The sequence below is a fragment of the Arvicanthis niloticus genome, chromosome 12, assembly GCF_011762505.2.
Source record: "Arvicanthis niloticus isolate mArvNil1 chromosome 12, mArvNil1.pat.X, whole genome shotgun sequence".
In the NCBI taxonomy this organism is placed as follows: Eukaryota; Metazoa; Chordata; class Mammalia; order Rodentia; family Muridae; genus Arvicanthis; species Arvicanthis niloticus.
The window spans coordinates 29,535,923-29,563,734 of record NC_047669.1 but is presented as its reverse complement, the minus strand read 5'-3'; the positions used below and the strand labels follow the sequence as shown (position 1 = coordinate 29,563,734).

The 27,812-nt window shown below is 39.3% G+C and overlaps 1 protein-coding gene across 36 annotated transcripts in view; it reads right to left on the bottom strand.

Annotated features, from left to right (window-relative positions):
• Nucleotides 1-27,812, bottom strand: part of Zbtb20 (zinc finger and BTB domain containing 20) — a 716,739-nt gene that overhangs the window by 241,248 nt on the left and 447,679 nt on the right. For 2 of the 36 annotated variants that reach the window (XM_076942946.1, XM_076942944.1), the window contains exon 1: nucleotides 15,433-15,553. The exons of 28 other annotated variants lie outside the window; for them this stretch is intronic. The gene's annotated coding sequence lies outside the window, so the exon portion shown is untranslated. Of the gene's footprint in view, nucleotides 1-14,649; nucleotides 14,775-15,432; nucleotides 15,556-27,812 lie in introns of those variants that run through there. 6 more of the 36 variants (XM_076942950.1, XM_076942943.1, XM_034514932.2 and 3 more) reach the window with 5 other exon arrangements.

Below are 27,812 nucleotides of genomic sequence, written 5' to 3'. Positions count from 1 at the left end.
TTTTTCAAAGAAAGATACCAATCAGTTGCCGCACACCCCTGCTTGTTAAAAGCAGCACCTCTCCTGCTGACTTACCATTCTCTTAATCAAAAGGGCAGGAGGAAGCAGTTGGGATTCACTTTTCTCTTTTTTTCTTTCAAAGTACACAAATGTCAACTTCCTCAAGGATGTTTGGCACAGCAGAGTTCAGTCATATAACGTACAAAGTCAGCTTGATCAAAAGGTTGCAGGCAGCCCACTGCTAAAATGGAGGGAGAAAAGGAAACCATAGGCCTCCCTGAAGTGTGAATGAGTGCACAGGCCACAGTCTCATGTGTATTTACACTGGAGACGTGCTGAGACCACAAAGGCATATAGGAAACATGAACTCTGCCAGGACACTTTCCATCTTTGCCTGTGAACCTGGAGCAGCACTGGCTGCCGGGTTGTCTTCTGTTATGCCCAGCCAGTCAGTTTCATTAACTCTACAGCAAACCTCAGCCATGGTCAGTTTGTGGATTTTAACATTTTCTATATGTCACATACTATAATTTTCCTTCCCTGTCTGGGTGTGAAAGAGTTTGTACCAATATGGCTCCTAGATCTGAGGTGGAAAGGCCAAGGTTCTTCAATGAAATTTCCTGTTCTCTAAGGGCTAAGGTAGTGTCCTAGTTACTTTTCTATTGTTAAGAGACACCATGAACAAAGCAGCTCAGAGAAGGCAGTATTAACTGGGGACTCGCTTATAGTTTCAGAAGGCGAGCCCACAAACATCATGGTGGAAGTACGGCTGCCAGCAGGCATGGTGCTGGAGGAGTAGCAGCAGTTGAGAGCTTTCATACTGATCCAAAAACAACAAAACCAGGCCTAGTCTGGACCTTTGAAACCTCAAAGCCCACCTCTAGTTACACACTTCCTTCACTAAGGCCACACCTCCTCCAGCAAGACCTCCATGCAAATCCTCCTCAAACAGTTTGATCAACTACTAACTGCAGACCAAAGATTTAAATATATGTGCCTGTGGAAGCCACTGTCATTCAAATCACCATAGGGAGCCGCAGGAGACATGGGGAGACTTCATGGGTGACTAGGAAACTCAGGGATCAGGGATATCCTGCAAACAATTCCATAGACAAACCTTGGCCACAGTGGCTCACATACCCTTCATTCCTTACCGGTAACCTCACCTTAATGTTCCTTTGTCTCTGAAGCTGGTGCAAGCTCATAGTAACTTATACACTCATGTTCCTTTAAAAGAGCTTGACATACACCCACTGATTTTCTTTTTCTAATTTTGCAATAACAAAATATCAAACAAGATTAATCTAGCTCATTCCCATAGAAACATCAAGCAGTAATTCCCAATATTGACCTCTAATTAAATATTGTGAAAGTATTTGCTTAGTCAACACTACTTGACTGTATAGAGTGGTTCTCCATTGCTTTTCATTGTGCTGTCACCTGACTTACCATATCACTCATGTCAGTGTTGCTAGAGGTGATACACAGAACAGCAGCCTGGCTTTGGTTGAATCTCAGGGATGATAATGATGAGGATGATACAAACCAAAGAAAATTAAACAGGAAAAGAAACTGGCCACTTTAGTGCAAAAACTGTCCTACATCTCTGAAAGGCCCATTACATCATCTCCTCTCTGGCAAGTCTGTCTCTTTCCTTACCCTTTAGGAAGACACATGCAGGAGCACCTGTTCTTGCCTCTAGTGTGTCAGCTAACACTACTAGGATACAAACATACTTCTGTTACCTCTAGTGTGTCAGCTAACACTACTAGGATAAAAACATACTTCTGTTGCCTCTTTACAATAATTTCACAATGTTGAAGAAAATGAAATTTTCAGGAACAGAATAGTATGTGCCCTGTTATATGTATGAGAGGGCTGAAAAATAGTTTTAAAGAGTATCTTTTAATTGTAGTTGTACTGTAGTGATATTAAGAATTGTGCAATTAATTTGTACTATCAAATTAAACTGATAAAAGAACTTAGATTAAAAAAACAAGTCTGCTCTGGTTGCCTTGGTCTTTTGTAAATGAAGTAACCTTAAATTTAGTTTATTGTTTCTAGTTTTTTTTCACTCTCTGGGTCAAAAAATATGACTTTCCTTATAAGAAATAATATACAGAGTGACTGTGAAGGTCAGTAATGAATATAGTAGAGAAAATTATTGCAACTAAAATAAGCACCTAAGGTAGTAGACCTTATCTTTCACAGGGCAGAATTTACCAAGAGTCAGGGAACATTAGGATAATGTAACAGATAGTATCTTCAGACAGAAAGAGGTATAGTGTATGGCTGTGCAATGGAGAATTATACATATTTTAAAGAGTCTATATCTACTGGCTATCAGAACATTGGTAAACATTTTACAGATCTTTTTGAATTCTATCAGACATAACTTCTATTTTCCAAAGTTAGGTTGGAACTAACAAGCTGCCCTGTGCCCTCAAATTGAAATGATAAAGCTACACCAATTGCAGCAGCGGCAGCAGCAGCAGCAGCAGCAGCAGCAGCAAGTGCATGACTCTGACTTGGAGTTCTTACTCACAAAAAATCAATGCCCCTACTGTTCCCATTGACAGACAGATACATGTAGAGATGTGTCAACAAATACATATTTATGTATATCTACAGTTCCCTCACCCAGACATACAGAGAATGTGTAACAGCATCCACTGGTATATCACATACACCCACTAATGCAGTGGGAATGGTTACTTATAAGTACAAAAAGAAAAGAAGCATCAGTATGCAGATCTTAACATCTATTGTGATTAGAAACATGTCATTCCATGCTAGGCCCATGAGTGTTCTATCCACAGAGTTTTTCCTTAATTTTATCAATAGTCTTCCTATAAATGCTATTCTGTACTGTGCAGATAGACATGTTTGACAAGCAACGTTACATATAAATTTTATGTCCCAACTGTTGGACTAAATCAGGCCCACTACATACCTGAGACTCACCATCCAGGGCGATATAATTTGGCACTTAAGAAAGCATTTTCCACATTGGAAGCTTAGAACTTACAACTGGCATTTACAGAAGTTTTTCCGTGTTCAAAATTCACAAAATTAGGAAGTCAACAAACGGGTCTTGTGCTCTTTTGTGAGCACGTGTTGCTAAGTCCATAGAAGACAGAGAGAAAATGCATGGTCCCATTCACATGGAGTTCTGAGAAGGAAAGGAGTAAGTGGTACTCATTCAAATCACCACAAAATAAAATAGGTTTTGTGCCTCAAGTTAGGAACAGGGAAGAACATGCATACAAGTTTTGAGTAATTGGAAGTTCCATATAAAAATTATATATTCATTAAATCATTCTTCTTCATAAAACATTAGAGCTTTACTAAGAAAGGTCAGCAGGATACATGCAAGACTGATGGGCGAACGCAATGAAAGGAAGCTAAGGAGTGCTACTCCTTATACTCTCATCCCAGGATGCCTTGGGAATGCCTGTCAGTGTCTACGGTGTAATGGCAAGAGGTTGAGGTGATCTTGGCATCCTTGCTGCAATATAGTCTCTCCTAAAGTTTCTTTTTGCTGATGACTTAGCAGAACTGAAGAAAGGAAAAAGAGAATATATTTACACTGTGAGTTCTATTTGTAACCTAGAATAAATGCTATCCCAGAACCTCCACTGTGGATCAGGGCTCTATGCTTTGTGAGATCTCTCAGAGAACTGTGAACATCAGAAAATCATTAATGAGACTGGTGAGGAATTTGCTTTGCTCCTGAGTTTATGCTCCAAGCTGTCAAACTTCAAGAGCTGTTTAAGAGCATGGCAGATAGAATCCCTGCTTGCTGGAGGCCTCAGCGAGTCTCCATGCTTAGCCTCTAATCTAGCTCTGCCCTGGAAGGAGTAAGAGACTCCATGAAAATCACAACAAAAGGGAAAGTGGGGGCAAAAATTGAAGACAGTATGCTACTGTCAAAGTTATAGTGTGTGATGAGGATTAGGACATGTGGAGAAGGGACATGGAAAGAGCTGTTTTCCGAAATATCTGTTTTTTTTTAAGCTCCCAGTCTTGATGTACTAGTGTTTCACCTGCTTTACAATTTAATTATTGCAATGGCTTCTCATTCAGAGTCTCTGGCTAGCCTCAGCTTTCTCAGTCTACACTTTACACTGCAGTCAGGTTAACGCCTTAAACGTTGCTTTTGCTCTCTTTAGCTGTCTCTGTAAAAGGCTTGTTATCAAATGCATGCTTATTGTGTTCTGTGGAATAACTATTGTTATCATAGCACATAAACATAACATCCTGGGCACCATATGACTGAAAATCTAGGCTCCAGTAGTCAACATGGACCTTACCTCTAAATTCATCACCTCCCATCTCACAGTTGAATTTCCTTTTCATCTTCTCCATTGTCATGTTTTCACAACTCACAACATTGGGTTCACCTTTGCATGTCTCTAAATGACTTACCATTCTTTCATTCATTTAGTTTGCCTTGTAGTTCTACAGCAGAGGTGCTCACTCCACTACAAGCCTTCTACATACAACACTGGCCACCATCATGCAGTCCTGGAGCACTCACTGCCATTCTTTAAGAGACTAAGAGTTCCCATCTAGGTACTTCTAGGAACTAATTACTAATCTTAGCACTACAACTATAAAAACTCTACCATCCTTGTGGGCACTAATTGTGTTTTAGATAATCAGCAGGATTGTTAACTATTGTGACAATTACTAATTGAGTTCAACACAGTACATTTTTCTGTAGTTAAATTGTACTTCTTCTATACTCTCTCCTCACTTTTTTCATGAATGCAGAATCAGTGACTATCAAGGAAATATCATAAACATATGTCAAAATGTAGCTATCAATGACTTTATTTTTAACAATGAAAGGTGTTTCTCCTTCCTATATTGGTTTGCTATTAGGCACACTGCTTTAATAATATTGATTTGGTCCTTTAAAAGTTGCCATTAGTTAAGCTTTGGATGTGGCTGGCACTAGCTTAGGGAATCAGCAGGTATAAGGAACCCACGATGAAGTTCTGGGCAGAAGGTCTCTGAAGTTAACCAGGGAGCCAACTTAAGGTTATCAGTGTGGGAAGCAAACACACCATACAGAAGAGTCTGCCAGGGTGCTTTAATGCTTGTTTCTCAACAATGTGATTAGTATCCATTTTTACTCACTTATCACTGTGGTATTTTTCTGAAAATGTAATAAATATAGAAAGGGATATGTGAATAACATGATATAAAGATCAGAATCAAGGTTAGAGACAAGGGCATCAGACTAAAATACAAATGAGTTATGAATCACCTGTAAGATGATTCCAATTCCAAATGGGATGGAAAAATGCTTAGGCATACCAAGTATAGCTCTAGGAGGTGGTCATGGTCACTGAAGTAAACGATGTACAGAGAGGTCAGGCCTACTATTTTAACAGAGTGTTGATACCAAAGGCTTCATATTAGACAAGAAGACAAAATAATAATGAGTTTGGACTAGAAGGCTGAGAGTGATAACGAAGAATCCTGACAGCGCAGCCTATGTAGAGGGTGATGTTGGCATTTAGCACATTAAACCGAAGAGACTTAGGAAGTACCAAGAGCCTGGGAATGGAAGAGCATTCACTCAGTCATTCCTTTGTTTTTTTATTTACTGAACTAGAAATTCAATGTGAACTGATCAGGAGATATGGATTAGATCATGCCTAACAATTTTCTAAGTTAGAAAAAACAGGCATGGAGAATTAATGTTTGAGAAGAAAAGTAAGTAAATCATAGGCACAGGGCCCACAATGGGATGATATATTTGAAATTTGTTAAAACTAAAATAAGTCACAAGCCTATTTCATCCAAAGATAGATTCCTCCTACATTCTCTTGGAAATTGATATGTAGGTAAAATATAAGCCCATAGCTGGACTAAAAAGGCATTTCCAGGTGGGAAGGGTACATGAATGTGTGTTTGTGAATATATCATATATTTTCTAACATGTATGAACCATGATTCTGTGCCACAGGAATAGGTGATAATGAGAATTTTAACCATCAGTAAAGAGCCAGGGACTAGAGAGATAGTTCAGCACTTAAAATATCTCACTATTTAAGCAGTATGTGTGAAGATGAGAGGTATGATATATACCTCTGTTATAGGTATGGTATCCTGTCTGTAATTCTAGCATTTACAAAGTGGAGGCTGGAGAGACCTGGAAAGTGTTGATAAGCTAGACCAGTCCCTTATCAGTGAACTCTGTATTTAACTGAGGGATCTGGCTTCAATGAATAAGGTAAAAAATAATGAAGAATCTCCTGATATCAACCTCCTACGTCTGTATGTACATTTGTGCATCTGTACCACAACACATGCAGAGTCACATACATATATACATATATGTACATGTCCCAAACATACACACACATTTTAAGAGTCAGAACAGATAATGTTTGTAACTTTTGGGGCCTGGAATTGAGAGAAAAAATTGGATTGTCCCATGGTTCTGCCTTACCCAACTAAACAAGAAGAGTGGGGAGGAGGAGGAAGAGGAAGAGATGAGAGAGGTCTTGCAGGCTGGGAAGACAACCATCAAAAAGTCTCTTGTTTTCTACCTTGAATGAGTGAAAGAACCTGATACTAAACTGTGTAGATAATGTTTTAAAGCAGAAAAACCCAGATGCGCATACAGGGACCTCTCTCATGCATGTGTGCATGTATTTATGTCTCTCTCTGTGTGTGTATGTGTATGTGCATGTGTGGTTGTGAGAGAGAAGAGGGGATCTCTTTTATCATTTGACCTTCAATGAATAATAAAACTGTTTTCAGCCTTTAAGCCTATATCAGCTGCAAAGGTGACAGATACCTGTCATATTTTAGGACAGCTTATCATTTCATCCCCTGGAGTGATTGAGTATTTATAGACACAAAGATAGAAACATAAAGCCTATATGTATAGGCAAGAGTCCCCTGGAGGTGGCGATTAGGACTAGGCAGTAATTTTAGCTTGAAGTTCCTATGACTTAAATAGCCACTTGAGCTCTGCTCTTGCAGTTTACGATGTCAATAGAACCCCTAAATGAAATTACAGCCTTCTGATACGCAGCAGGGTATCCTTTCTTTGCCATGCAATATACACGGCCAGAAGAAATTGCTCTGTATATGGGGTTTCACTAAAGCAGAATTTATCATAAGGCGGCTCTGCTAAAATATCATTATGCTGTTATTCACTGGATAACACATCTAATGACTCGGGGTGCACTTGATAGCCATGTTTCAGTGAACAGAGACGCACGCCCTGATGTGAACTGGGCACTCCAGTGCTTCAAAGCACTATCGATTTCAATTCTACCATAATTTACACCTGGCTTGTTTTGCCAATAGCTTGAACCCATGCTAACACTGGAACATACACATACAAGCATTAGAGAAATCAGAAATGAACTCTATAACAAAACTGCAGGCAGAAAACTTTTGCCGTTATAATAATCTCTCTAATTAAATATTCTGGATGACTTTGTGTTACACTTGGATATTTATTCTGCTAGTACTGTCCCATGATTGGCAGTGACAGTAACACTAACCTTTTATGTTTGTACAGACTGTATGTGCTTCTGGGATAGGCTCTGGGCTGTTCATTTTGCCTACCACCCCAGTGTATCTAGCACAGTGACAGGCACATAGATAGTGTTCTATGTTGGCTCCACTTCCTTCTCTCTGTTCCATAAACATGTGTACTCCAACAGTCTGATCCTCTTTGTTTTCTTTCATCATATTTTCCTTGAGAAGTATCCACTTTATAATTTGAGTTTCAACCATGACAATGATGATTCAGAAGACAGCTATGCATGTATTTGTGTCCCTGACCTAGCTCCAGTATTCCTGACTAAACTAAACTGTCCACCGACACCAGTCTGAATGCTCCCCCAACAATTAAACATATTCAAAAACAAGTTTATCATCTTCCCAACCTACAAACTTATTCCTCATAGCTTTTCTTGTCTAGTTGTGTAAGGCAGGAACCTGGGAGCAATCCAGAATTCCTCCTTCTTTCATGCCAGGCCCAGAGGTTATTAAATTGTGTCCATTCTGTCAGTTATCTCTGAACACACCTCCTCCTCTCAGCCTATTCCCACAGTTAGTGTCCTAGTTCAGGATTTCATCGTTTCCTGTTTGAACAATTTAAGGTGCCCCCTAACTCATTTCCCTGCCTCTCGTCTCCCACTCCTACAATCTATCCTTCACTTTCTGCTGCCAGGGTGATCCTCTGTAACACAATGTGATTATTAACCTTTACTCGAAACCTTTCAATGGCTCCCAAAATGCTGCAAGCAGTTAAAGCATCTTTGGATGGCAACCAAGGCCGCCATGACTGTTCCTCCCTTATACATAGGACACTGTTCTCTGTACTGCACAACTAATCCTGAGTGATACTCTTCCTCATCTCTGTCACCTGTCCCCTACTTAAGAAACTTTGCCCTAATTGCTCCAATCACTAAATTCTTTTCCCTTCTTTGGCCCTCTGGGAAAATCCTTCATAGCTAGCATAGATTACCTTCGGTTTCCTTAATGTTTTAGTCCAGGATATTCTGAGCTGTACAAAGTTTGGAGAGCCTAGATTTCTTTGAACACCCTTCTTCCAGATCATCAGTATGTGACACTATCCCAAGTTCATTCTCCGTTCTCTCCTTATTTAATCCCTTTACCATTGATAGCAGACCCACCATCTTCAGTCTATGGTTCCATATTACATTGCTTCCATTATTCTGTCCTTACTGTTTTCCTCTCTCCCATCTGCTCCTGCTATAGAGCCATCTTTGTTATCACTCCAGCTTACCTGGTATATTCACTTTTGTATGCTCTATAGAATTATATTTACATGTACTTAAATGTTTTTATTTTTAAATTTATTTTCAGCATCTAAATAAAGATATATAACTGTATATACTAATGGGGTACATGATGTCTCAATAATTATATACATATAGTATAACAAATCAAGGTACACTTTTTTTAAAAATACTTATCATTTTTTATGATGAGAAAACTTAAATTTTCTAGCTTTTAGAAATGTATAGTAACTTACTGTTATCTACAGGTACCTGTTACTCTAACAGTACACCAGAGCTTCTTGCTCCAATCTCACTATAACTCAGCATCTGCATCTTAGCATAGCAAACTTCCCACAGCCTTTCCCACTCTTCTTTTCCCCTACTGACCACATGTCTCTTTAACCTTCTATGCTCAACCACAGTATCCTTGTTCAGGTCCTTTGCACTAGATAGTTATACTGAAAATATATTTGCCCAGATGTTGACAAAATTTGCTCTCTTCCTTTCACTGAAGCCTTGACTCAAATGTTGTCCCCAATGCAATTTAATATAACAATGTAAGCTCCATCTTTCTCATTACTGTTTGACTTTTTCTACAGCAGTTAACACATACAGGTCATGCACTTTCCATATGAATTTCCTTATGTGTCTCTCCTAGACAGTCTATAATATGAAAATAGAGACTTCTCTGTGTTTACTTACTCTGAATTCTAGCCTAGAAGAGTATCTGCTAGTTTGAGCTCCTCAATGAATATTTGTTTACCAACCAATCTTTAGCTCCTATAATAAAAACTGATAGAGTACAGATTCAAAAATATTTTGTGAATGAAAAAAAAGAATGAATGTTAAAAAACGTTTAATGATTATAATGGAGAAACAGACTTTATACTCTGATCTTCAAAAAACACTGGCAAGTCAGTCAAATGGGTACCATTATCTTTCTTAGAAAATGAAGTAGTTGAGTCCCTTAATTTAGAAGCCTAAATTAAGTCTACCTGATTTGTTCTTTTTTTTTTTTTTCGATTTGCTATTGAAATGTAGAGACAATTTCTGTACTCTGATCATGATGTAGCTGTAACATTTATTACAGTATTTTGTTCCTCTTGACTAGGGAGGCAATTAGCAGGAGGTGAAGGTGCTAATATCTTTTATTACAATTTATATCCTTCCATATTTGCTGCTTTTCATAAAAAGATCCTTTTCTTTCATTTTCAAAAGTGGATTAGGCACTCATACAATTTTGCCCCTTAGAGTGATTTGTATACACCACCCAAGAGGACATCATACTACAAATCCTGCCAGAAGGAACTGGAAGGTGAATGTGGTATTTGTAGCTTGAGGATGAACAGGTTATTTGGTGCCAAGTTTGTGCTACTGGAAATGTCCTCTACGTGTTAACTCCCAAAGAAGAACACATTCACTAACAAAACATTGTAGTTTTCAGCATGTCTGCAGGGTTAACGTTCCATTGTTTGAGGGTTAATTATCCATTTTGTGAATGACTTTTCTTTCTTCCCTGGCTGCTTACATCTAGGAATTCAGTTTACTAGAGAGTGCAGAGAGAAAAAATTTAAACACATGAAAATGAACATCCTATTTATATGCCACGCACACAGACACATTAAAAGTTCTGGAAAATCATTTTCAGAAAACAGGATTGAGTACAGATTAGGGATTGTCATGCTGACTGACCACTAGCAGTTAAGTTCAAAATCCACTTTATACATTTAGCTATTTCTTACTATATTCATATTCATATGAATATATGCACTTATTATCTGGCTTATTATATCAGGGCATTATATGGGGTAATGGAATGGGGACACAGCAAATGACACACTAGAGGCTGGCTCAATTGATGCCCCTTCTCTGAAGATGCCTCAGTGGGCTGCGCCTTAATAACTGAAGGAGCACCATGTGAATCTACCAATTTCTCTCCTCATCGATCAGCACAATTGAACTTGGCTATTTTCAGCTATTATTTACCTCAAACAGGGCATTTAATTAGTGCTTGTTAAGACTGTGCAAATGATTTGGCTGCCTGTCCTCTTGCTCCTGGTCTTTATTGTGCTGCCGGTCTGCCTCACCTCTCTCTTGTCTAGTTCATAGCATTCACAGCTAATATTCCTGTGCCTCCACACCTACCACAAGCCTGCTTCCTTAAATGTAGATTTTGAGAAAAGGAAGAACCACTGATGGACTATTTGCAAATATCCACAATCTAGAGAAGCTCTGGTTAACATGGAATACCACGTAGTGTGGTATGTTCAGACTACATGAACTAAGTTAGGCATCTGGTTACCTACACAAGTTCAAGAAAACTCCTATAAATTCAAAACCTCTACATCCATCAGAAATGACCTAACCTTTGTGGGATTAGACAAACTATCTCAGTAAATGGCTGGGTCAGTTTCAGCTCTTGGAAGATCTAATAAAGAGAAACAGTCACAGAAAAATCTATTGATGTGTTTCCTGGACATGTTTCTCCATTGTGGTAACCAAGAGATACTCACTGCCAGTGAAAATAGATAATCATTCATTCCCTATCCATTGATCCTCCAGCTCCCCCACTAAGACTGAGGCAATATGACATTGTTTGGAAGGGGAAGGAAAACACAAGCATAAAATAAAAAATACCTTCTATCCATTCAAAGGTTTTTAATTCAAGGCAGCAGTTGATAAGTGGTGGTGCCGCCTGTAAAACTGTTGTCAGTGTCAGACCATCATTAGACAAAGTGAAACTTGACTAACGACTGGTTATCTTGAAAGGATATCTGGGGTATTATATTCTGACACTAACATGTAGGTACAGAATTAAGGTACTTAATATACAAGTGAATAGGTGAGGAGTGAGAAAGAATAAACTGAGTCATTTATATAAGTATTAATTCTTACAAAATGAATTCATTAAATATATTTCTCAATTTTAACTATTAGCTATTTAACTTCTGTCTACTTAATTTTAAGCTATTTCTTACACAGAACAATTAATATTTTGAAGCTGGGCATAATAGAATTTAGGATTACAATCTGATGTGTATGTTTAACCAAGGATAATTACTAAACTTACCAGTTATATCATCTTATTTATAGATAGTGTGCATAAATATCTTTATAAACTGCATTCTCAATGTGATAAAATATCACCTTAACTTTTCTTATGGTCAGTTTAAAAATACTTTGTGGAATTCAATATCTAGAAAGTCTAGGTAAAATCATATTTTAAATATATAAGAACATAGTTTTACATAAATACATTCATTTATACGTTAGCATACTCAACATATATGTCCAAAACCATCTTATAACATATAAAACATGTCTCTTTCCCAGGGAATCACAGAAAATATCCCTAAAATTTCTGCATAAACAGAACAACGTCTTCGCTTGATATTGTCAAGGCTAGAAGAATAAGAAGCAGTAGACAGTTTCTTAATGGGGGCAATCACAACTATTGAACAAGTTCTTTTGTCTATAATTGTAACCACCTAATTAAATGGATATAATATATAGCAAATAATCTCATCTAAAATTTGTCTGCAAGAAAAAACATATTTTAAAACACAAAAGTTTAATGAAATTTAAACTTTTAGATGAACACTGAAAACAGAATTAGTTATAGTATGCTACAAAGGCTTATTATATAAGTATGGAAAATACGAGTTAATATGAATGCAACTATATCAACTTACAAAAAGACATCGTTTTCTCTCTGATCACACACACACACACATTAATCAAAGTTTAAACTTCTTATGTACATCAGTTCACCACAACTTTTTTTATGACCATATAGAACTCTATATCTTAGCAACTAAAAGAAAAATTTCTCTTGCAGATTAGATTTGTAAAACATAATTTCTTAGGACATAATGTTAGGTAAATGTGTTTATACTCTCTGCTTAAAGTTGCTTACAGATCTTTATGTACAGTCATAGTTCTGGAGAATAAACTGTTTCCAAGTGTTACTAGACCCAGCTGTCTTCAATGTTGCCTTTATAGACTGAGTCTCTTTCAGTCTGTGTGGTTGGGTGTGTTAGCAGAGAGCACAGACTCCCATGGAGTTCTGGATGGCCACTGAGCTCCATACATTTCTTAAGCCACCTTTGAAAGTTCAGAACACAACTTTATTGTTAAGCTTTTTAGAAGATAACAAATTAAATAAAAAATACCCAGTAATATTATCCATATTAGTAGTTCAGTAATTACTAACATGGGCTAGCAGAAATGTAGTCTATACCACACCAGGCTTTCCCTTCTATCCCTTACGTATTGAAGCAGCTTTCTTTCACACCGAAAGCTAACAGATCTGATGAACCTTGGAAACTCTAGGAGTTATGCTAGGAAGCGTTTGCTCTAGAGGTCACTGACAAACCCTAGTGTGACTGTAGCAGTACACAGTGTCTGAGGGCACTTGGGACATATGCGCATGCATGAGTTCTGTGATTAAGAATCCAAATCACCCAACATAGCAAACAAAATTCCAGAGCTAAGTGTCAATGTTATATACTGAATCACTGTACCAGTTTGAACAAAGGTAAATACACATAACAAACACACAGGACACACATCTGTAAAATCAGCTATTATTAAAGCATTTCAACCCTAGAAGAAATCTACTGACAATGTGTTAATAGCAAATACAGCTAAAACAATAAAATAGCATCTCTTCCCAAATATTTAAGGACATCAAGTAAGTGCCCCTTAGGCTGGGTTGTGGTTCTGGGAAGTTTTAGCCTATGAGAACCATATTGGGAACATCCAAGACTCTTTCCCCTCCCCAAAGAGCAATTCACTTCAGAGGATGCCACATAGACAAATAATTTTATGCCCACCATGTTTTTGTTGTTGCTGTTTTCTCTTTTTTCCCTTTAATATCTTAGAACATGCCAGATACTTGAATTTAGAAAGCCAAGAAGGCACAGTAAGATAGAACATGTCTAGAGCAGCAACAAAACAAGGGCTTGACAGCAAAAGACAAGCCCACCCACCTGACATTTCACTTCCAGGGAGGGTGTGCATACCAAGAACAACAGGGAAGGTCCCTACTGGCTATGACAGATCAGGCTGCAACCCCACCCCCACCCCATTCCATTCCTTTGACAACTTTCCGGAGCCCACTCAATCAGTCTCTTCTTATATTGAGGACAACACTATATTTGGGTTTAATATTGTAGAGAGACAATCATCAGTTTCCTTTGTCAAGATGATGAATTTCCCTGGAGCCATATAAGGAGTCTCCCTGCATTCTTCTGCTCAGTACCATGAGTACAGAAGAATAAAGAATAGGGTGTGACACATAAGGTTTTCCTGAAGTCAGATGGGAAGAGGCTCCTGAGGTTTCAGAGTAGCCTTAAGGAAGTGCTCTCTAAAGGAAGAGTCCCGGCAACATTTTTGTGGCTCATCTACTACAGATTTTCTATCTGGCTCAGCTAGCTGTGCGCATGGCACACTGCTCAGAACAGAAATGCATCAAAAGTTAGCAGAGGGAAAGAAACTTCAGATGAATAATTATTCCCACTTTCACTTCCCCCTCCCACCACCCTGAGCTCTTCCTCCCTGCCCCAGTCACTCACCTACCTTCCTCCTCCCACAATCATGTTTGCTAGGCATGTCAAGGCTGACAGCCCTCTGTGGCAGCAGCGCAAAACCTATGCCTGCAGGCTGCTTCGAAGCAGAGCCTCAAGGCTCTGCCCTTGTCCAGAGTGCGCTCAGCTCGACACACTAAAAATCCTCACCACTCTGATTGTTTGGCAGGCTTTTTTAAATTTTTTTTTCTTTTAAAATACCCTTTATTTCCTGCCTGCTTCAGAGACACCAAGAATAGAACCCTTGATACATCAAATTCTGGAAGCTCACCACTCACCAGGACTGTGGTTCCTGATCCAGGGAGTGACGGCTGAGAGTCACACAGTCTCTTGAGAGTGTCCAGGCCTGGCTGCTAAGCTCCCTGCTCTGATTAGTCTGTTGAGTTCACAGTGTTCCAGAGTGCTGAAGCACAGAAATTAGGGAGGGGAGGTGGAAGGAAAATCACTGGAGCCTCTTACGATTTAACTTCCACTAACTGAGAGGAAATGTCTTATAAATAAACAACAGCAAGAGAAACACACACACACACACACACACACACACACACACACACACACACACACAAACCTATCCCATCCTGCCAGAGGAATGTACATTATTGTCTCCCGACGGAAAACTCTGCACCACACCAGAATGCAGCCATGTCTCCTGAAACTACCTCTCTTAAAACAGAAAGAAAGAGACTCAGGAAGGTAGGGAAGTTTTTCTCATGTCCTTGAATTCTGTTGGGAAGTTCATGTGAGTTCCCAGTAGACAGGCTACTCTAAGCAGTTTCAGAGTCTGTGTTCCAGGGTTTCGTGCGGAGGCTGCTTATTAACAAAATTTCATTTCTGCCCAGATCATTGCTCTACCATCCGGACATTTTCAGAAGGGAAGTTCAGGGAAGGGGGGGGGGGGAGGGTGCAACTGTGGAGGAGAGGAAGAAAAGAGGACAAAGGGAAACTCCTGATGACCCAGAATGCCCTAGCCACGGCCAAGAGCCATGATAAGCAAGCCCCCACCCACCACCGTCCCCTGCTTGTTGAGGACTTGACGATGGGGTTGTGTTTAATCTACTTACTCTTTCTGCTCGGGAGGCTGAGGTTCCTACACTTCCAGCTCATGCTGGACTGTACCGTAAGCAACAAGTGAAATGAGTTCAGTGAGCTCATTCTAGTCCTTCGACTCCTGTCCACATCACTAAGCGACTGCACGGCTTGGCACAGGCCAGGATGAGTCAGCAGTCTCTGGTCATGAGAGGCCAGGCCTGGAATAGCATTGGGGTGTGTGTGTGTTGGGGGTGGGGGGGGAGGTAGGTCAGAAGCAAAATGAAGCAGAAAGCCAGCCGAGATGGCAGGACTCAACTGTGTAATATGCAGGATACTGCAGGTCACAATCAAAGAGTCTCATTAGCTCTGGGGTAAAGAATACGAAACTGCAGAAAAAAACAGCAGCATCATAAGAACAAAAGAGACTCTGAAGGCTAAAGCATGTTGGTTAGTACTACTACTACATGAGCACGTGTTTATTCCATGTGCTGTAAGTTCAAATAAAAACAGGTAGTTCCATACTATATTGTTTTAGCATTCTGATATGTTTTCCAATTGCTAAGTAGCAAAACAAAAAAAAGCAAACATAGCAGTTACACAGAGAAGTAATATACTCCATAAAATAATGTAATTGTAAGTAAGAGTAAACTGATACATCAAGGATGGATATTTGGGCTGATTGTATCCTTATATAAGCTTCACAAAAAACATTAAAGTAGAAGCTCTCCCTACATCAAGTCTGACAGTAGAAAAGACCTGAGGGGGAAAACACGCAGCAAGTTCACCACTACATACAGGGACCACTGTCTGTAATTCTACACAACACGTATAGCATACAAGACTCTGCTAGTGACCCCCAGTATTCTGAAGCATTGCTCCTGCAGTGTACACTATAATATAGCTAGAGGTATGCCAAAATTAAAGGAGGGGTAAAATTTAAGTTAAAAAAATAAATCATTGATGGAGAGGCAAGCTGCTATAAATCAAATAATTAAAAACTACCTAAAACAGATGGAAAGATACCACCTAGATAAGGCTACTGAGCTGGAGCCTGGGAATTCCCAGCAGGAAAGGGGAAAGGTGATGGTTGAGAGTTGTGTGGCATGGGAAGCAGAATGAGCCATCGGAGAAGAAAAACACTAGTGAAGAATTTTAAGGAAGTTCAAAAGGGAGTCTCGAAGATCTAGAACATATTCCTAGCTTTTATCCCTTAGATATACAAGTTTGTGTATGGTAAGAAAATATGCAAGACGGCTATGTAGCTTCTATCCCACAGCATATCATGCCCAGTACTGAACGTCCAATGAGTTTTGTAGTCTCTTTCCTTCTCTTTGAAAGGGGGGGTGACCATATCATCCTAACTGGAGTTGCAAAGGCTGAGTTGATGTTTATCTATTTTTGTCCTAGCCATGTCTGTCTGATGCTGAAGCACCATAAACTACTTTTATCACTAGCATTCTTAGATCATTTTATCATCTTTATGAGTGTCCAGAAAGAGAAGCTCTGCCATTGGTGTCCCAGACTGAGTAGATCCAGAAGAAATACTACAACAGATCAGTTGAGTGTCCTGCTTAGCATGCTGCTTGAAGAGCTTGTTTTTGTATGGGATGTTCAGTGTTATAATGTGAACACAGCGGATGCTGATGATCTCTTATGTGAAAAACCTTGATTGGGGAATCTATGTTATCAAAGGAACTTGGAGCCTGACAGTGTCCAGTAACCAGAGGTCTAAAACCAACAAAACAAAACAAAACAATAAAAGAGGGAATTTTTAGAAGCTACTCCAAAAGCAACAGGATAAAAGTGCTATTGGCCTTGACCACATGATGAGGCTTTTTTACCAAAGGGGAAAACTTAGTCCAGTTGATCATCCCAGCCTAATTGATTAATTGTGGGTCTGACCATCTGGCTGATGAATGCTGACACCCAGCAGTGATTACTGTGTAACACAAGTCCGGATGTGCTCGCCATGATGCCTCCCACAATAATGGTAACACTGAACCCCAGGTTAGTTTATTCAGGCCTCTTGGCTCAGTGTCTTCATGGAACAGTGGTTGTGGCAGGGAATATTTTACTAGGCCTGGTCAAGCATATCTTCTCCTGTTTCCGTGGCTGCTCCTTTCCAATTCCACCCGACCCTCTCCTGAGCCCTCTCACATATAATCGGTTTTCATGCAAAGCATTCCATCTGCATATTTCATCATGTGGCCGAGCTTCTCATCTCTGGTCGCTCTATTCTGAAAAAGGTCGTTGGACTGGCCTGAAAGGCGCCTGCTGCTGTTTCACAGGGGAGCCTATGGAGTTCTTTTCATTGTGTCTTCTGTGCCGGATCACTAAAACCTACTCTTATGTCTACAAAACAGAAATTATTTCATCCATGTCTTGAAACTGAGTGAAAGCTCTACAATGTTTCAATTCTGTATGAAGATTAAGAGAAAATAATTCTTACATCTTAAAGTTATTTCTCATCTTAGATATGTCCCATGGTCAGGCACCATCCTTGCCCTGAAACTATCTTGAGAATTCAGGGAAGCATTTCAAAGTTAGAGAAACTGTATCAGGCTTAAGAAAATAACAGGGTTCAGTAAGCATGCCACCTATAAACTGATCTACATCCTGAGATAGCATGTATGCAGAATTCCCCAAGCAAATCAGATTCGAACACAGGCAAACTTTAGTTATTACAAAAAGTTTGTTTTTTCTTCATTCTATTTGGTGGAGAGGTATGGCAGAGTAAGCCCATATCAAATGGCTTGCAAAGCTTATGTGAGGAAGCAGACAATCATTCTCATTCATTCTCATTCTCTCTCTCTCTCTCTCTCTCTCTCTCTCTCTCTCTCTCTCTCTCTCTCTCTCTCTCTGTTCTTTTCCCATCCTGATTTCCACCTTGAAATCCTTCTGTTTCCTGGTCTCCACAGATGCTGAACTCCTCTGTGTTTGGGCTGTATTGGTGTTAATTTCCAGCAGAGAATGGTAGCAGCATGCTGAAATATAGAGTTCTGGATGGGGAGTTGGGAAATGTTTTTGGCATGACTGTCAGTAAACAACTCTGTGTCTTGGGCAAATCAAGTCCCTTAACTCCCCATGTCTCAGTCTCTTCATTGAAAAATGATAGGGCAGGACTGCATGAACTCCGCCGTCTCTGCCAACACTAAGATTCTATGGTTCTATAGCTCATTTCCCTTTTTCTCCCCTCTGGCATCAAATGCTCAACAACTCTGCATAAAATATTTTTTCTTTTTCAGTTACTGAAGGAAAAATATCTCCTTCATTTACTGCTGGGTATTTTCTATTTGTACCCCCTCTTTCTTTTTGATGTTAGATATTTTGAGTCATAAACATGAACATATTCAGATAGATGCTTTAAATTTGAAGGCATTTAAGGAGAAAAGCTTTCCCATGTAGAACATTTAGTGTAGCTCTGCATGGAGGAAGCCAGCCATCCAAAGTGGAGCAAAGGGGCCAATTCACAAATGAGAGGAAGCCTTTCATAATAAGAGTCTCCAGGCTCTTCAATTTAGATAAAGCTCAAATGCTATCAACTTCCAACTACGTTTCCAGTCAGTCCCAGACACCATCACAGACACTTAGGACTACAAATCTGAGGACCAACGCTGGCAGTGATGCCGTTCTTATTTCACCTCCACCATCCACTGCCAAGTAGGATTTAGGATGGCATAGTAATAAGAGCCAAGAGGACAATCTGTCATTTATTTTCCTCCAAACTTTTTGAAATTTCCCATTTGGGCTCTGTTTCCCAGTTTTAATTTGGTAACTGCCATTTTTCAGCATTTCTTTTAACAGGTTACTAATAATTTCTGATACAGGATCTCATATTTCATTTTCTGCTGCTAGAATTGCTGTTAATATTTCATCTGCCTTCAACTCAGCTCAGAATAAAGGCTGCTGCCTTTTAGATACTCTGTTAACACTTAGGTTCTGGGAATTTCATCACCAGCGTTCACTTAGTTCATCCATATCTGGTTAAGTAACAGGTTGACAGTATAGGCAATATCTCAGGGTGTGCTAAACACGGTTACAGATTCCTGTGGTAGCTCTTCTGCAAATCTCTGATTTACAGCAAATGCCCTATTTGTTTTCCAAGGTAACTTATGACTGGCTCAATATTTTGGAAACAGAGTGGTTGTGAAAAGCTGGGGGTTACTGAAAGTTCTAGGTTGAATTTTCTTTTGTCTGAAATATTCTAGATGTATCACCCATGAGGCCAGTCCTTCTTTCCATTTGCAAGAGATAGAGTTGGAGTATCCATCTGGATTGCTGTGAGGATCCAATAAATTTAACTGCTGAAGATTACTGAATTCTCAATAAATGATGGCTATCATTATTAATAATTTATACATTCACATTATATAATTATTGGGTTTTGACACCTCTTCCAAGGTCAACAAATTATATCCATATCCAGATTTTTATCTTTCAATAACAAATTCATTGAGAACTGAAGTAAAATCCATTAATGTGCGGATCAGTAAAGCCGTATGGATGGACAGTGCTTATAGCATCACTGCTTGCTGCCTTTCTACCTAACAAAATTCTCAAAATATTTTGTTCATCTAATATCCAGGCCCAATATTAGTCTGACCTGTAAGGACATATGAACTTCCTCCAACCTTAAGCATTACAGATCATTTTGATGTTACTTCCGTGTGTATGAAGCAAGCTCCATCAGAAAAGAAAAACCACATTACAGTAAAGAGCTATTAACATTAACAGGTGACTGAAATAAAGAGGGAATAGCTTGTAAGAAATAAAGATACCTTTAAAAATGAAAGAATAGCAAATATAAGGAATGGCCAGTACTTGTAGAGCTGACATAGCATGTTCAAGGAGAACGTACTCAAGGTTTCTATTCTTAGACAACAATCCAGATCTTGTAGGGTACAAGGAAAATCTTCTGGGATTTGGATATAGACATTGTTCGACAAGGCACAAGCATTGTCTACTGAATGTCGGGAAAGTGCCAGGCAGCTTTCTCAACAGAAATAGTTGGTTTCTGTATTCTTGGGTGGCAGCAAAGATATCCACTGGATGGAGCCTTCTGTATGTGTGCCTGTATGGTGTGGACTAGGAGTGGGTGGGGAACAAGGAGTGGGGTTGCTATCTGTACTTCAGCTGGAGCAAATAGATAGAAGTGTATTCCATACTGACAAATATTAGAGAAGCTATCCAAAAGAAAGAAGCCAGGTCCTGGAGAAATTGTACACGTGCATTAGTCAGTCGATGGAGTAGATAAAACCAGGAAGGAAGGCCTCTTCCTTCTGTAGTATGTCTACTGGACTCTGAACTGACAAAGTACCTTCAGGCCAGTGTGTAAAGGAAAATACTTAACTTGATCTTAGCCACAAGCCTGAGAAATAATAAAGGAAAATACTTAAAAGAGTCTCATTTTTTGTAGAGTAGGTAAGGAAGGGTATATTTAAACTCAAAGGTCATATAGTACTATGATTCAAACAAGAAATGTTTCCCATAGGCTTGTGTATTGGAACATTTAGTTCTTTGCTGGTGGCACTGTTTGGAAAGGTTATATAGAACCTTTGAGAGGTTCAGCCTTGCTGGAGGAAGTCCATCACTGGGGTGGGGTTGAGAGTTTATAGCTTTGCCCCACTTCTAGTTACCCCTGTTCCCTATAGGAGTTCCGATGGGATCTCAAGCACAAATCAACCTTTTCTTCAGTTGCCTTTGGTCACAGCATTTTATCACAGCAATAGAAAATCATTGAAGGTGATTGGTAACAGACACAGGTATTATTTGCTCACACATTTCATAAAATAATTCACTGTGGACACCACAATCTACTCTTTTTAATGTATTGCACTTTTGTTTATGTTCATTAATAAACTGATTCCCTCTGTGTTGTTGGATAAATACTGTCAGAAGGAAGGGAAATAAGAGGCGACAAAATGGAAACCTATACATCACCAGTTTAAAAATCCCAGTACTAATATTTATACAGTTACCCTTCTCTCCCAGGGCTGCCCACACTTTTATGATTTACTTAAGGAAACGGGCATACAGACACACTACAGTGCTGATCTAACTCTGTGAGTCCACATCAGCATCCCCTCTGCATACCAGAATCTCAGTGATGTGGATTATTAGGAATCATGACAAATAATCCAATGTTGGAGAAAGGCAAAACCCACCCGGGTTCTCTTATTTTCTTTCTCTCCTGACTACAAATCAGTGTATTCTTTGTTTTTGTTATAATACTCTTCTACATTGTAAAACCTATAATATTAAGAAAGCACCAGGGAGTGACCACCTGGGTTCATTATTAAAGACATGCGATGATTACTGTTGGAACTAGCTTTACACAAAGGTAGGAATATATATTCAAACACACCCCCTTCCTTTGCTTGCTTTCTTCATTTAAGAAATATTTTTTTTGTTAATAGAAGTTAGGTTTAAAAATCTGACATTAGAGAATTGCTTGGTTGTTGCAAATGTCTGAGCACAAACTCTAACTGGATCGGTAGAGTGCTAAGGAAAGTGTGCTTTGGGGAGGCTTATGCTTCACCCATAAGTCCATCTTTCACTAGGCCTGGTCACAAGCAGTACTCATCTCACTGCAGTGGAATAGATCCCATTTCAAGTCATGCTGTCTGAAAGCCAGTAGTAACATCCAGCAAGGCAAGGCTTTCTGGATCCCCTCCCCATCCTCTCTCATGATCACACTGTCAGCATCTCTGTCGTACACACATGGGTATGCTTAGGTTGTTTTCTTTTGTTTGTGTTGCATGTAAATACTGAGGGAAGACATGATAACCCTGCATTGAGGCCCTCCGTCCACATCACATTCACATACCTCTGAGTCAGTTCTCGAGATGAGAAGAGATGATGCAAACAGAGCATCATGAATCCCTGTAAAACGGGCTGGCAAGTCCATTTTATTTTCACTTGCCCTTCTGTTCAGCTGGCTTTTCTACTATGACCCACTATACTTACCCTGTCGGTTGCTCTTACTAGCAACATGCCTTTTTAATCAGCCTTCCTGGGGTCTGCATTTGATTACAGCATTTGTGTTCTATTTTGATTCTTTTGTACTGTGCCCTGTGGTGTTAGCTTGAAAGGTGTTATTTATAAAATGAAATTCTATTGTATTGCCACTTGGATTCAAGGAGGACATATAATATTAATGTAGAATGTATTTAATAATATCTTGAAACTATTAAATCAATTTCTTCATGAGAACACAGGGAAAGGAGGGAAGTGGGTTAGTAAGCAGGTAATAAGACTTAAGTATCACCTGAGCCTTTCCTGATGAGCCCCTGGATGCTGGCATGAGAAACACTCTCCTAATAGCAGGTTCTAAGACGAAGGACTACCTTCCTCAGCCAGACCAGGGCAGCACACACCTGTTTAAACATTCAACTGTGTAGGCCAAACATTTTCCTAGGCTTCAGATGCAAATTTTTGTTCCTAAGAAAATCATGGGATGAGACATGAATATAACTCGGTTATGACCCAGAAAGGCTTGGGTAAAGAAAGAAATACAATCGGTCACTGCTGGAGAGCTTCTTTTGAGAATTATAAAGATTTGTTCTCCCCTCTGATACTTTTCAAAAGCAGGAAATCCTCATGCTACCAAGCAAACAAGTTACTAGGTTGCCATAATTAGAATGATTTCCTCACCTACCAAAATTGCTGGTTTCTTTGCAGTGGGTTTCTGGGCTTCTAGCATGAGGGCCAGGGACTGGCCTGGAGAAGAGGACTCATCTTCTTTCTCTTCCCTTGCACCTCTAATGCACACCAGAGTCTAACGTGCTCTCAGTGCATCATGGCTTGAGCAGCAGATCTGCTGGTGCAGACATGCCATTTGTCTACTAGACACTCTTGCTTTCCTACTGAAACCACTGAAATCAATAGGTAACTTCTCTTTAGGTAGGAATAAGGGGTGATCATATATACTGTGTAGAAGACATAAGTAATAAGTGGGAACTATAATATGCAAAGAGAGCTGGTTGTGCAGCCTGGAACATTGTGGGGCTGGGGGGGTGGGGGTGGTATTTTTACCTGTTCTCACTGGCTTATATAATTCTCAAAAAAAAAATCAGTGTCCAGTTTTCTAATAACCAGAAAGGGAATAATTACATTTTTTTGTTTTTTAATTGCACTGAGCTACTTTGCAGATGAATAATCTAATGATTCTAGAATACAAATTCTTTGAAATTAAAGTGATATACAAATGTGTAGCAAAGTGATAGTTTAGAGACCATTTTTCATTGCCAATCTAGAAATGAGAAATACTAACAAAGAAATAACCATACATATAAAGAAGATGCCAAACCCAAGGAGCTAGGATGTGTTGTTATAGATACACATCTCAATATTTACTGCATCACATTATCAAGTATTTGCATAAAAACTACATTATTCAGTCGCTGTATCCACTTGGGTTCTAGTTTATTAGTTTGGGTTATGTAAGTATTCCATTAATTAGTATCTGCTAAATTCTTTTTTTAAAAGAATTTATTTATTTATTTATTTATTTATTTATTTATTTATTTATATGATGAGTACACTGTAGCTGTCTTCAGACACACCAGAAGAGGGCATCTGATTCCATTACAGATGGTTGTGAGCCACCATATGGTTGCTGGGAATTGAACTCAGGGCCTCTGGAAGAGCAGTCAGTGCTCTTAACCACTGAGCTATCTCTCCAGCCCAGTATCTGCTAAATTCAACTGAACAATAAGAACATAAATATTGGAACCCAAAGTAACTACAGCTAAAGTTGACTTATTGTACAGACAATAAATAAGTAACTGTCCTAGCTTGGTTCCTGTTGTTTTGAGAAAACACTAGGCAAAAGCAACTTAGGAGTTTCCTCCCTACCACAGAAAGAAGTCAAGCAGAGGCCACAGGGGGATGCAGCTTACTGTCTTGCTCTATGGCTTGTTCAAGTTTCTTATGGAGGACCACATGTCTGGAGTGGCACCACCCACAGTGGACTGGGCCCTCCTATGTCATAATTCATCATGACAATGCCCTTCAGACTTGCCTACAGGACAATCTAATGGAGGCATTTTCTCAATTGTGGTTCCTTCTTCCCAAATGACTGTAGCTTATATCAAATTGACAAAACTCCAAACAGCACAGTAATTTATAAAAGGGTCAGTGTTAATAATATAAGTCTTTAGTAGAGTTGTTTTAAGATTCTGCTTCTGAAACTAAATTGCTCAATTAATTAAAATGAAACAGGTGTTCTTCTGTCCAAGCAAGAAGCACTGTTCAGGGGCAGGAGAGAGTGCTCAGTGGTTAGGAGTTCATACTGCTCTTGCAGAAGACCTGAGTATGATTTCTGGCACTCACACTGGGAGGCCCCAACTACGTATGGATACCTATAGTTTCATGGGCTCCTCCTCCTTGTGGACACTGCTGGCACCTGCACTCATATCTGCACATATTCACTCTGACACATATCTATACATGTAATCAAAAATATAATAAATCTCAAAAGACAAAGCACTACTTAACTCAAATAGCCTGAAATATTCTAATGTAACCAGGGAGATTGGATCTAAAGTAACCAGTAAATTTCATTAACTGGCTACAGACATAGGCATGCTGGAAATGCTGTTATTGAAGCTGCACTTCTGAATACTCTATTTGGCATCTTGGCAAAATTAAGATCTATCAGACAACTTACAAGGATGCAGTTAGTGTGATGGCAGAGCATAAATGTTCCTATCACTTTGACCCAGCAACAGAGCTCTAAAAATGCTATTGGAATCACAATTTGAAGCACACCACCACTACTAAGAAGACACAAAGCAAGAAAAGTCCTATCAAAGCAGCAGTGTCAGTCATTTCACTAGAGCTGAGCTATTACCCCTCCAAACCAGCTTAACTTCAGGTTGACTGCCCTGTGCAGCCCTGAGTTCTCCTATGGAAACTGAGCAGGTTTATGCAGGGTGATCTCTTTGCCTGGGTTATTGTCTGCCTGGAAACCACATGGGGTGGCTGCTTTGGAGCCCTACTTTGTCAGTTCTGGATTCCCTGTAGAACCCAGTCCTGTGAGGCAGCTAGGGACACAAAGGAAATGGGGCAGTGGTTTCTTAAAACTGGCTCTGTGAAAGATTTGGAAAATGTGCAGAACTGAGGCTGTTCTCCATGATGGAGAGAAGGAAGTAAAGCAGGTAGAATTTCAGAGGACACTCTGGGTGGTTCCTTTTTATTGTGTCTCATAGATGACCCTGAGTAACCACCAAAGCTAAGTTCCACATGTCAAGCAATGGTCACTGGTGAGCTTTTCTCAGTCACTTCTGGTACAAATGGTTGAACTTCTTTTAGTCCAAATGGGTGGTATTTCCTCCTCCAGACACAGAAGACTACAAAGCAAATTTGTAAAAAACCATAAAAGAATGAAGAAAGCACAACACAATCAAAGGAGACAAATCAACCTATTTGATAGACGTGAAGATCTGTGAATTGAGTATTCAAAACAGCTAGCTGTCCTTATAGAAGCTAGGTGATCTGCAAAAGAATACAGCCCAACAGCTAAGACAGCTGAACAAAATCATGAAAAGAAGACGTGATCAAAATGAGAAGTTAATAACGAGATAGAGACAAAAGTGACAATAAAAAGAGACGCAAGGACTACTGGAGCGGAAGGATACAAAATTGACCAGAAATACTCACTAGGGTGGTGTCTTCCAAAACAGACTTGAATTTCAAAACAGATCAATTAAAATTATGCATTTAAGGAAACAAAAAGAAAAATAGAAAATAAGGATGAAATAGTTTAACTCAAGAGAGCCATAAACACATTATAGAAAAGAGAGACACAGGGTGTGTGTGTGTGTGTTATTTAAAGAAACAGAAGAGGAAACTAATCTGCGGGGGGATATTCATAGAGGCCAAAAAACTCAAACTAGATTACAAGAAATATGTGTAAGGCATTATGTAACCAAATTGTTAAAAGAACAAAGGGAATTTTGAAAGTAGCAAGAGAAAAACAATTGTTGTATTCAAAAGTGATGTTCAGAAGTTTGCTCAGACCACTTTGAAGGCCAGAAGAAAGTAGAATTATATACTCAAAGCAGAAAGTTTTTCATTGTAGAAAAACTATTAATTGAGACCACTGTAGACAGAAAAACTGTCCTTAAATATAGTGGGGAAATAAGGTACAAACAGGTTGAGAGAGTTCATCACAACTAAATACACTTTAAAAAATAACACTAAAGAGAGCTGAAGAGAAATTAGCACTAAGTAGCAGCATGAGAACATAGAAAAGGGTAGAACTCACTCAGAAAGGTAAGTTGTCTAATGCTGGAGATCACTAACAGTATAATAAAATATACGAATCACTTCCAACTCCAGGATGTTAAACGGCAGAAGCATACAAGCAACTATAATGACCTTACTGTATGCACAGCATATGTTAGTAAGCTGTGGCATCTGCTACCTGCAAAGTGGAGAGAGCAAAGAAGAAAAGCACAGAGGTGCTGTATGCTATCAAATGTTATCAGCTTAAGGAGCTCGAAGGAAACATTTTAAGTTGTTTAATGGAAGCTTCCTGGCAAATACAGATAAAAATCTATAGTGGTTATACAATGAAAAGAAAAAGGAAACCAGGACTCAAACCCCTCCTCTGATGCTGAGGCAGGGAGATCACAAGTGAAAGGTTTGCCTGGGCAGCTTAGTGTGACACTGTGCCAAAATTTGAAAAGTAAAAAAACCCAAAGCTTAGAAGATAGAGTTGGCATCTAGAGAAGGAGAGAGGAAGAGGAGGAAAGGAGGCAATGGGAAGGATTCAAGGAGACAGAGAAGGGAAAAAAAAGAAGGGGAGAGAGAGGGACAAAAAGGGAACACAAGAATATCAAAGCACAGTGGTAAACAGGAAACGAGGAAGACTATAAAATACACTGAAACTGGCAAAATGGCACAGGAAGTCTTTCCCTAATGTTTGATATAAATAAATTACATGCCCTAATTAAAAAAAGTAGACCATTTGAGTGGATTAAAAATAAAGGAGTATAAAGAAGAAAACCAAGATCCAGCGAAGTATTACCTCTGAGAAACTAACTTTAGCTTGAGGGGGACAACGTAGATGGAAAAGGGCAGAGCTAGAGGAGTGCACTCTAAGAAAATCATAACCACATTAGACTGATTAAGTCAAACTGTCATTAGCAGCAAAGAAGGTCATTACATGATAAGAGGATCAATTCATTATGGAAATTAGCAATCTGCTTGACCAGAGGCATCTTGATTGGAATCCTCATGACAAGAACTGAAACTACGTGCAAATTTATACTATAGTAAACTTTTAATTTCCAATGAATGACTTCCCATTTTTGAAAAGCTTCTTTTAACACTGAAAATTCTGGGAGACGGCAGAGAAGGGAAAACAGGGAAGGGGAACATGTGGCAGCAACAGTCTTCAGATGGG